The sequence below is a fragment of the Triturus cristatus genome, chromosome 1_1, assembly GCF_964204655.1.
Source record: "Triturus cristatus chromosome 1_1, aTriCri1.1, whole genome shotgun sequence".
NCBI classification, from domain to species: Eukaryota; Metazoa; Chordata; class Amphibia; order Caudata; family Salamandridae; genus Triturus; species Triturus cristatus.
The window spans coordinates 85209122-85220881 of NC_140579.1; the positions used below are offsets into that span (position 1 = coordinate 85209122).

The 11760-nt window shown below is 36.9% G+C and overlaps 2 long non-coding RNA genes across 2 annotated transcripts; both read left to right on the forward strand.

Annotated features, from left to right (window-relative positions):
- The first annotated feature begins 1171 nt into the window (after nucleotides 1–1171).
- Nucleotides 1172–4202, forward strand: LOC146869533 (uncharacterized). Its single transcript, XR_014961195.1, has 3 exons — nucleotides 1172–2873; nucleotides 3238–3320; nucleotides 4011–4202. It is a non-coding gene; the product is annotated as an uncharacterized LOC146869533 (long non-coding RNA).
- Nucleotides 4203–7074: 2872 nt separating this feature from the next.
- On the forward strand, nucleotides 7075–10105 carry LOC146869534 (uncharacterized). The gene is made up of 3 exons (XR_014961245.1): nucleotides 7075–8776; nucleotides 9141–9223; nucleotides 9914–10105. It is a non-coding gene; the product is annotated as an uncharacterized LOC146869534 (long non-coding RNA).
- The last annotated feature ends 1655 nt before the right edge of the window (nucleotides 10106–11760 follow it).

Here is an 11760-nt window from a genome sequence, read left to right on the forward strand (position 1 = left end):
TCAAAGACAGATGTTGGTCTTGGTGATTTAAATCCTGCCTATACAAATCTAAATTGCATGATGATAATTAACTTGAACCCGAAAAGACATGTATATATCAGAGCTTATTTGGAAGGACAAATTGGCCTGCCTATACAAATCTATGTATTATTGCATTATGCCTATTGTTCAATCAATTAACACATTTTGGTACTATATGGTGGTACTTATGAAATCACAAATTACTATACTGATTACATTTGTAAATAAAAAAAATTTTTAGTGTCAAAAGGACATCAGAGAAAGATTAAACATTACATTTCAAAAGTGTGTAATAAAGCAAAAAGAAAAGTAAACATATATACAAAAATCACAATTCAGAATCAAGTGGATCATTTAGGAAGGGTAGTTAGAAGGGACTAGATATCTCGATATAGGAGTCAGTTTAGGTGAGACTGTATTAGTAGGATAACAGACAGTCTATGATTTGGCATTCAGTAAAAAACTAACTGGTCCTTTTTAGACAAATGTTTAGATGAGGCATGCCAAAGTATGCCATTCTGTTGCGGAGTTTAGCAGAAGTTTAGGCCGCGATTAACTACATCAGTCTGGCAGATAAGTTTACCTTCTCTCGTGGTTAACAGTACGTCAACATTGTTTTGTCTTTTAGTTGGTTTAACTACTGCCAAAACCCACCATCGCATATCTTTTTCAGTATGACCCTGTCTGAAATAGTGGTCTACTAAAGGGGCATTTTCTGTAGAACACCGAATGCGTGATTGGTGTTGAAGAATTCTTTTTTTGATTGGTTGGGTGGTTTTGCCAATATAATGTAAGTTGCATGGGCATTGAATGCAATAAATTACATTCGGGGTATTGCAGTTTGAGAAGGCTTTCAGAGTGATGGTAATGCCATTGATGCTGCATGCTTTGATGGTTTGTGTGCATTGAAGGATGGTCTGCCATTTGGCCAATTTCTGCGTTTACGCAGAAATTGCACGTACAAACAAGATTACTTTACAGAAGCTAAGAAACTAAAAGAAAAACTCAAAGCCCGCGGATATCCTTCTAAATTGCTTAAAAAATCTATGAAACGGGCTTGGTACAATGATAGAGATGCCTTACTAACAGTGAAAGAACGCTCAAATAACCCTGAAATAGTCTGTGTTTCAACATTTGGCACTCACTCTAATGCCATCAAGAAAATTGTCAATAGACATTGGAGTCTTTTGAAAAGTATCCCTGAGTTCATGAAAAAACCTTTGTTTACGTTTAAACGAGGTACGAATCTACAGGACAGACTAGTCAGAGCCTATGAAGACAATCACAAAGATTTGGTGGATAACATGCGACAACTTTCCCCAATCATTGGCCATTACAAATGCAATAGGTGCCTGGCATGCAATACCACACAAACCATCAAAGCATGCAGCATCAATGGCATTACCATCACTCTGAAAGCCTTCTCAAACTGCAATACCCCGAATGTAATTTATTGCATTCAATGCCCATGCAACTTACATTATATTGGCAAAACCACCCAACCAATCAAAAAAAGAATTCTTCAACACCAATCACGCATTCGGTGTTCTACAGAAAATGCCCCTTTAGTAGACCACTATTTCAGACAGGGTCATACTGAAAAAGATATGCGATGGTGGGTTTTGGCAGTAGTTAAACCAACTAAAAGACAAAACAATGTTGACGTACTGTTAACCACGAGAGAAGGTAAACTTATCTGCCAGACTGATGTAGTTAATCGCGGCCTAAACTCCGCAACAGAATGGCATACTTTGGCATGCCTCATCTAAACATTTGTCTAAAAAGGACCAGTTAGTTTTTTACTGAATGCCAAATCATAGACTGTCTGTTATCCTACTAATACAGTCTCACCTAAACTGACTCCTATATCGAGATATCTAGTCCCTTCTAACTACCCTTCCTAAATGATCCACTTGATTCTGAATTGTGATTTTTGTATATATGTTTACTTTTCTTTTTGCTTTATTACACACTTTTGAAATGTAATGTTTAATCTTTCTCTGATGTCCTTTTGACACTAAAAATTTTTTTTATTTACAAATGTAATCAGTATAGTAATTTGTGATTTCATAAGTACCACCATATAGTACCAAAATGTGTTAATTGATTGAACAATAGGCATAATGCAATAATACATAGATTTGTATAGGCAGGCCAATTTGTCCTTCCAAATAAGCTCTGATATATACATGTCTTTTCGGGTTCAAGTTAATTATCATCATGCAATTTAGATTTGTATAGGCAGGATTTAAATCACCAAGACCAACATCTGTCTTTGACTCATTATACATATAATTATACACAGGATATATACATCGTAAATCTAGATGAATTATAGTTATCATATCTTAACCCTCGCTATAAGCCATACTCCTTTCAAAGATGGGGGCCAAAAATATCCATTTAGTTTGAGTCACCTTTACGTAAGTCCCCTCGCTATAAACCATACTCCTTTCAAAGATGGCGGCCAAAAATATTTCATTTAGTTTGAGTCACCTTTACGCAAGTCCTTTTTCACTTTCTAATGAGCATAAATAACTCCGACGATCGCACGGCAGTGTCCGCTTGCGAACGAGATGACAGCACGCTGTATGTTTTTCTACAAACCAAAGGTATGTTTGATATGCGCGCTAACCCCTGTCCCTACCTATACCTAAACTCCAACCAGCTCCTGATTCAGTTCCTGAATTAAAGAATCGCTGGTTAAAACGCTTGTTTTTACCTTACAGAGCCAAACCATAGAGACTTATTGGCACAGATGTCCCATGATTGATTGCTGGGCTTCTCGAATTACTCACGGCTTTTAAACTGAGTATGAAACTTGAAGAAATAAATTTTTCCAGCTTTTCAAGGTACGTCTGGATTAAAACCTATGACGCTTAAAAACTCCTAAGAGACCCACGCGCTTTATTAAACCTAAAATAATAACAGAATGTTTGACGTAGTTGAGACAACTCTTAAGACATAGTTGTCTTACATGTATGACGCTTGCTTCATCTTCTTCCAAACCTTTTCTAAATTACCGTTCTTCCTCAACAAAAAATAATGTATCGTTTGACTAATCAGTCGAAACATCGACTCTGCCAATTTTTGCAAAAAAGTTTACATAACATGGTGTGGATCCTTTGACTAATAGTTACCACATACTCAAACTACGCTTTAATATTTCGAATTGATGTGAATGTAATTAATTTAACCTATGTCTCCCTAATCCAGATTCGAATAATATATAGAAAATTGTGGACCGGTCAAGACCACCATCTTATTGGTCATATACGATTTACACGAAGAACTATAAGGTATTCACTCAGACTTCACATAGATTCCTGTAAAGCTAACTTTGTTACTCGTTTTTAGGAGTACATCTGAATCACAATTTTATACCAATATCGGTGTCAGCTTAAAACGAGGTTAACAAACTAAATATCGTTCATTATGGGTTTTCTTCCCGGTAGTCTTGGTTTGCAACTCTTGACTTCTACAAAATAAGATCTACAATATAGTCGGACTAAAACAACATGTATGTCCAACTACTACTACCTCTGATAAAGATATATCGTACAAAAACTCAGAGTTTGGTTGAATATATATCTTTATGTCATAATGCGTTTTTTCTAATAGTTTGGACTTGCAATTTTTGTACTCCTAAATAAGGCCAGTCCAAAATAAATAATATATATATCCAATTATTACTACCAGAGACAAAGATATACCGTACAAAAATTCTGGATGTATATATATCCAAGAATGCCCCCTTTTTTTGGAACAAAGAATTCGCTGACTTGTTTAATTTTGTACATATTTGTTTTTTTCATACTTAGAATTGAATTTCTTCAAATAATTTTCGTCCCAATGAATGCGACACAAATATATATCAATTAGACAGATATACCAAGTGTAAATTGATGGACTAAAAATTTTTTTGTATACTTGTTTACGATGGGTGTTTACTTTGCATGATGTAAAATAATGTTTTTATTTTTCACTAGGGGTCGATTTTTAAATCGCATTGTCCTGAAGATGGTCTTGTTAAGAAATCTATAAAAGACCGAAACGTCGACTGTCACACTGTTTTCCAGCAAATTGATTTAATCCCTTTGGAAAAAGTGTTTGATTAATTGGAATGTGAAGGCATGAATAATTGATTGTTTTCCTTTCACTATATCATCAAATGTTGTTATTACTAGTACCCTTATTTGAATTTTGAATATAAACTTATTTTTTTACATATACACCCATTCGTTTTCTTCCTTTTTTCTGCTCTATGCGACTAATGCTTTATTGTGGTGATTTATTCACATCACTCTAATTTCCAATCTGAAAACCAAGCTTCCTAAATAAGAATAAGAAGTAATTATAAGTAAAAACGTATAGGAATATAATCAACCTATATACAATTTATTGTTTGAAATCATAAAAATCAAGACTTTTAGAAAATCCCTTGAAGGTTCTTTTACTCTATCATTCAATTTTACCCATACCCTCAAGGGTATATTGGGTTGTCCACTGCATTATCTTACTTTAAGTGCAGACAACAGTCTGCTGTGGATCACTAATTAGTGGTTTTGTTTGTTTATTTGTGTTTAGCTTTAAAGTACTCATTTATGTCTGAAGCAGAGACACTATCATACTCAGATGAGTACATTCTAAAAATTGCTGGCGGTCCCTCACTTTTGGGTAATAAGGGCCCTATAACTCAATCCCCATATGAATCTGATCTAAACCAACTGGAACGATTAAAAAAGAAATTGGTACGAACAGAACTACATGCCAAATTCCTAACAGATTGCCTAAATGCTAATATAATCCCTACGGGACTACAAATCCGCAATATACCCATCATCTTTACAGATGACGAGGAATTCAAAACAGGCTTCAGTTTCTCAGCCAACAAGTGCTCCCGCACATGGATGGTTTTAAGTATTGAAACCGCCTTAAGACAACTTAAAACCCTAGTCAAGGAAATAGAAAATCTAGAAAAAAAGATCTTAGGAGACTCTACAATCACAAATGGCAAACTTCTTTTGGACAAAATTCAGCAAACCATAAAAGAATTTGAACAGTTTAACGCTCATAAAAAAACTGAAAAACTTCAGAACGATATTAAAAGATATAGCAAAGAAAGAACATATCCGTATTTGAATAAGGATTTCTATAATCCTCAAGGTTCCAATCTAAATACAAGGAAGAAGGTCACCTTTTCTGACACAAACTCTGATACAGGTAGTGACCAATCAAGTGACACTACCTACAGATATTACGACCAACAACCCTCAACTTCACACCAGGCTTTTTTAGGACAGGATCGCCGGCGGTCAGGTCCCCCTCGGAGACCACGGTCATCCAGAAGAGGATGGTACCGCAACCAATATACACCCGGGTTCCGCCAGACCCGCAACCAATACTACGAGTGGTAGAACAGAACCAAACAATACCCATCTTCAACCTATCATCACACATTTTGTCAGAACAAGAGATAGCGGTTCTGTCAGCGGGCTTAAGCTTTGTTCCCACCCACAAAAATGATCTATTCCAAACAAAACTGGAACTTTATAAATTTTTCCGTATGGTTAGACTCAAAGATTTCTGTTCTAACAACATCATAAAAAGTACATATGGCTTCACTGGCCTTAGAAACAGATCGATGTTCTACCCTACAAATTCAATGATCAGAAAAGAAGTTGTTACATTCGAGAATGCCATACTGATAGATATTGAGAATCTCTTTAAAAACAAAATACATTACAAATCGAACTTTTGCAAAGAAAAACAATCAGCTCTTTGCAATTTACAATCGCTACCAAATGCCGTAATAAAACCGGCTGACAAAGGAGGCGGCATAGTTATATGGGAGAAAGAAAAATACAACGAGGAACTTTTAAAACAACTATCCAACACACTTCATTACAAAAAACTAGCAGTCAATCCAACCAGTAGGTTAACAACAGAGATTGCCAACTTAAGCAAGACAGGCTTCGATGGAGGTTGGCTTAACGAAAAGGAAGCCTCTTTCCTTATCAACAAGTCCCCCACAATACCTGCAATTTACCTACTACCAAAAGTACATAAAGACCCTGTGAATCCCCCGGGACGACCAATTGTGTCCGGTTGCAATTCCATTCTCAAACCCCTGGCACAATATGCTGACTTTTTCATCCGGCCTTTTGCGATTAATCACCCTACTTACATCAGAGACACTACGGCGGTGATTAATGCATTGGAAAACCTTGAATTTGATCCTCAAAATCAGCTTCTTGTCTCTATGGATATAGAGAGTCTTTATACTAACATCCCTCAACAAGAAGTGTTACAGATACTGAATACTCTTTTAGATACAAGACCTCGACCCCATCCAGTACCGACAAACTTCATTGTAGAATGTGTACGTATTTCTTTGTGTGAGAACTTCTTTTTGTTCCAAAACACCTTCTACCTCCAAAAGAAAGGAGTAGCAATGGGTGCAATTTATGCCCCTGACATAGCTAATATTTATGTATCTACATTTGAAAATGAACACATCTTACATCCGTCTAATCCTTTCCATAATAACATCAGGAAATGGCTAAGATACATAGACGATGTCTTTGTAATCTGGAACGGTACTCAGGACGAACTCCTTACTTTTCATGATTGGCTGAACCAAAGAAGTCCTCATTTAAAATTTACCATTGAATATGACAGATATTCAATGAATTTTCTTGACATAACTATCAGAAACGACACCTCTAATCATTTATATAGTACCCTCTATACAAAACCGACCTCAAGAAATACACTTTTACAATACCAAAGCCACCACCCTCAAGCATTGAAGGATGGTCTGCCATTTGGCCAATTTCTGCGTTTACGCAGAAATTGCACGTACAAACAAGATTACTTTACAGAAGCTAAGAAACTAAAAGAAAAACTCAAAGCCCGCGGATATCCTTCTAAATTGCTTAAAAAATCTATGAAACGGGCTTGGTACAATGATAGAGATGCCTTACTAACAGTGAAAGAACGCTCAAATAACCCTGAAATAGTCTGTGTTTCAACATTTGGCACTCACTCTAATGCCATCAAGAAAATTGTCAATAGACATTGGAGTCTTTTGAAAAGTATCCCTGAGTTCATGAAAAAACCTTTGTTTACGTTTAAACGAGGTACGAATCTACAGGACAGACTAGTCAGAGCCTATGAAGACAATCACAAAGATTTGGTGGATAACATGCGACAACTTTCCCCAATCATTGGCCATTACAAATGCAATAGGTGCCTGGCATGCAATACCACACAAACCATCAAAGCATGCAGCATCAATGGCATTACCATCACTCTGAAAGCCTTCTCAAACTGCAATACCCCGAATGTAATTTATTGCATTCAATGCCCATGCAACTTACATTATATTGGCAAAACCACCCAACCAATCAAAAAAAGAATTCTTCAACACCAATCACGCATTCGGTGTTCTACAGAAAATGCCCCTTTAGTAGACCACTATTTCAGACAGGGTCATACTGAAAAAGATATGCGATGGTGGGTTTTGGCAGTAGTTAAACCAACTAAAAGACAAAACAATGTTGACGTACTGTTAACCACGAGAGAAGGTAAACTTATCTGCCAGACTGATGTAGTTAATCGCGGCCTAAACTCCGCAACAGAATGGCATACTTTGGCATGCCTCATCTAAACATTTGTCTAAAAAGGACCAGTTAGTTTTTTACTGAATGCCAAATCATAGACTGTCTGTTATCCTACTAATACAGTCTCACCTAAACTGACTCCTATATCGAGATATCTAGTCCCTTCTAACTACCCTTCCTAAATGATCCACTTGATTCTGAATTGTGATTTTTGTATATATGTTTACTTTTCTTTTTGCTTTATTACACACTTTTGAAATGTAATGTTTAATCTTTCTCTGATGTCCTTTTGACACTAAAAATTTTTTTTATTTACAAATGTAATCAGTATAGTAATTTGTGATTTCATAAGTACCACCATATAGTACCAAAATGTGTTAATTGATTGAACAATAGGCATAATGCAATAATACATAGATTTGTATAGGCAGGCCAATTTGTCCTTCCAAATAAGCTCTGATATATACATGTCTTTTCGGGTTCAAGTTAATTATCATCATGCAATTTAGATTTGTATAGGCAGGATTTAAATCACCAAGACCAACATCTGTCTTTGACTCATTATACATATAATTATACACAGGATATATACATCGTAAATCTAGATGAATTATAGTTATCATATCTTAACCCTCGCTATAAGCCATACTCCTTTCAAAGATGGGGGCCAAAAATATCCATTTAGTTTGAGTCACCTTTACGTAAGTCCCCTCGCTATAAACCATACTCCTTTCAAAGATGGCGGCCAAAAATATTTCATTTAGTTTGAGTCACCTTTACGCAAGTCCTTTTTCACTTTCTAATGAGCATAAATAACTCCGACGATCGCACGGCAGTGTCCGCTTGCGAACGAGATGACAGCACGCTGTATGTTTTTCTACAAACCAAAGGTATGTTTGATATGCGCGCTAACCCCTGTCCCTACCTATACCTAAACTCCAACCAGCTCCTGATTCAGTTCCTGAATTAAAGAATCGCTGGTTAAAACGCTTGTTTTTACCTTACAGAGCCAAACCATAGAGACTTATTGGCACAGATGTCCCATGATTGATTGCTGGGCTTCTCGAATTACTCACGGCTTTTAAACTGAGTATGAAACTTGAAGAAATAAATTTTTCCAGCTTTTCAAGGTACGTCTGGATTAAAACCTATGACGCTTAAAAACTCCTAAGAGACCCACGCGCTTTATTAAACCTAAAATAATAACAGAATGTTTGACGTAGTTGAGACAACTCTTAAGACATAGTTGTCTTACATGTATGACGCTTGCTTCATCTTCTTCCAAACCTTTTCTAAATTACCGTTCTTCCTCAACAAAAAATAATGTATCGTTTGACTAATCAGTCGAAACATCGACTCTGCCAATTTTTGCAAAAAAGTTTACATAACATGGTGTGGATCCTTTGACTAATAGTTACCACATACTCAAACTACGCTTTAATATTTCGAATTGATGTGAATGTAATTAATTTAACCTATGTCTCCCTAATCCAGATTCGAATAATATATAGAAAATTGTGGACCGGTCAAGACCACCATCTTATTGGTCATATACGATTTACACGAAGAACTATAAGGTATTCACTCAGACTTCACATAGATTCCTGTAAAGCTAACTTTGTTACTCGTTTTTAGGAGTACATCTGAATCACAATTTTATACCAATATCGGTGTCAGCTTAAAACGAGGTTAACAAACTAAATATCGTTCATTATGGGTTTTCTTCCCGGTAGTCTTGGTTTGCAACTCTTGACTTCTACAAAATAAGATCTACAATATAGTCGGACTAAAACAACATGTATGTCCAACTACTACTACCTCTGATAAAGATATATCGTACAAAAACTCAGAGTTTGGTTGAATATATATCTTTATGTCATAATGCGTTTTTTCTAATAGTTTGGACTTGCAATTTTTGTACTCCTAAATAAGGCCAGTCCAAAATAAATAATATATATATCCAATTATTACTAGCAGAGACAAAGATATACCGTACAAAAATTCTGGATGTATATATATCCAAGAATGCCCCCTTTTTTTGGAACAAAGAATTCGCTGACTTGTTTAATTTTGTACATATTTGTTTTTTTCATACTTAGAATTGAATTTCTTCAAATAATTTTCGTCCCAATGAATGCGACACAAATATATATCAATTAGACAGATATACCAAGTGTAAATTGATGGACTAAAAATTTTTTTGTATACTTGTTTACGATGGGTGTTTACTTTGCATGATGTAAAATAATGTTTTTATTTTTCACTAGGGGTCGATTTTTAAATCGCATTGTCCTGAAGATGGTCTTGTTAAGAAATCTATAAAAGACCGAAACGTCGACTGTCACACTGTTTTCCAGCAAATTGATTTAATCCCTTTGGAAAAAGTGTTTGATTAATTGGAATGTGAAGGCATGAATAATTGATTGTTTTCCTTTCACTATATCATCAAATGTTGTTATTACTAGTACCCTTATTTGAATTTTGAATATAAACTTATTTTTTTACATATACACCCATTCGTTTTCTTCCTTTTTTCTGCTCTATGCGACTAATGCTTTATTGTGGTGATTTATTCACATCACTCTAATTTCCAATCTGAAAACCAAGCTTCCTAAATAAGAATAAGAAGTAATTATAAGTAAAAACGTATAGGAATATAATCAACCTATATACAATTTATTGTTTGAAATCATAAAAATCAAGACTTTTAGAAAATCCCTTGAAGGTTCTTTTACTCTATCACTCCAGCAATGTGACCTTTCACATGAGACAAGCCCCATGTGAAAGGGCCTGCCTCAGTCTTACGCCTGCTGTGAGGCAGGCGTAAGATATTGATGCATTTGCACCCTAGGAGTGGCGCAGAGTAATCTTATAGATTTCACTGCGTCACTTCTACAAGGCTTACTTACGTGGGAACGCCCACCCTGCGTACATTATACCTGGCGCATGTATAATGTGGCGCAGGAGTTTACAAAGTGACGCATCTGCTTAGATGTGTCACTTTGTAAATATGACGCAAAATGGCGCATATTTTACACTGCTGGTGCGTCACAAAAAGTGACGCACCAGCGGCGTAAAAGTGATCTCTCCTGAACATTGCCCACGATGATTTGTGTTTTTGAGAGAGATTTCAACAAACGTTGGTGATAAATGAGGAGCCTTCCCAGAGCCTTCCTTGAGGCAGTTGTTGCCGTTAGGGCACTCACTTTTGTGGACCAGCACTTATTCCCCTCATCAGACTTTTTATGCAAATCAAGCGACACAAAAACACAAAAGGGTAAAATAAGGAAGAAGCGGAAGATGGAAAATATTGACAAAGGATGAAATCAGGGCTGAAAAAGGATCTGAATCAGTGAGATAGAGAGTCAGGGAGTGTTTGGTAGTGGATGAAAGACGCATGAGGTGGAACGGCCAAGAGCCCATCGGCCATTTGCAGGTGAGCGTCATTAGTCACTCTACCGTGGAGGGGTGGGGGACCAAAGAAGTGGGTCAAGACAGGAAGTGGTCATGAGACAGAGGGGAGGAGGCGGAGTAGAGCCCTTTAAAAGTGGGCTACCTCCCCAGCAACCCTCTCTTTCTCCCCTGAAGTGCTGCGGGAGCCAAACTGAATGTTTGTCACCCACCCACCCCAACATATCTACATTGGAGCCCATCGCAGCCGTGTACTGACACTTTTGCTTGAGGGCACTAAGTTGCCCAGTTGGCCACCTCCTTTGGAAGAAGCCTTTCAGGGGTGAGGCTGGTTGGAAGGAGGGCTGACCTGCTGGTGGCCCTACCCTTCTAGCCCTACCTTGGGTAACCCAGAGATTATGTGGGGCATATTCAAGAGTCATGGGATGGCCCGGCAGGGACCAATGCGCTTTGTGGTCTCTGGAGATGTCAGAAATGTTTGATGTGAAAGTTTCTCACCTGGTCTTTCTCTACTATGTTGCCCCCAAATGGGGATGTAAATAGGATATGCGCAATGCCGTGTTCAGGTTTGCTGTGTATTTTGCAATATTTTCTATTGTGTTATGTCATTTGTTTACAGTGGTGTATACCACCTTGTTTCATGTGGAGTAAATTTGCTACGTCCTAACCCAAGTTGAGTCTGTTGCCTTTGGGCGGGGGCAAG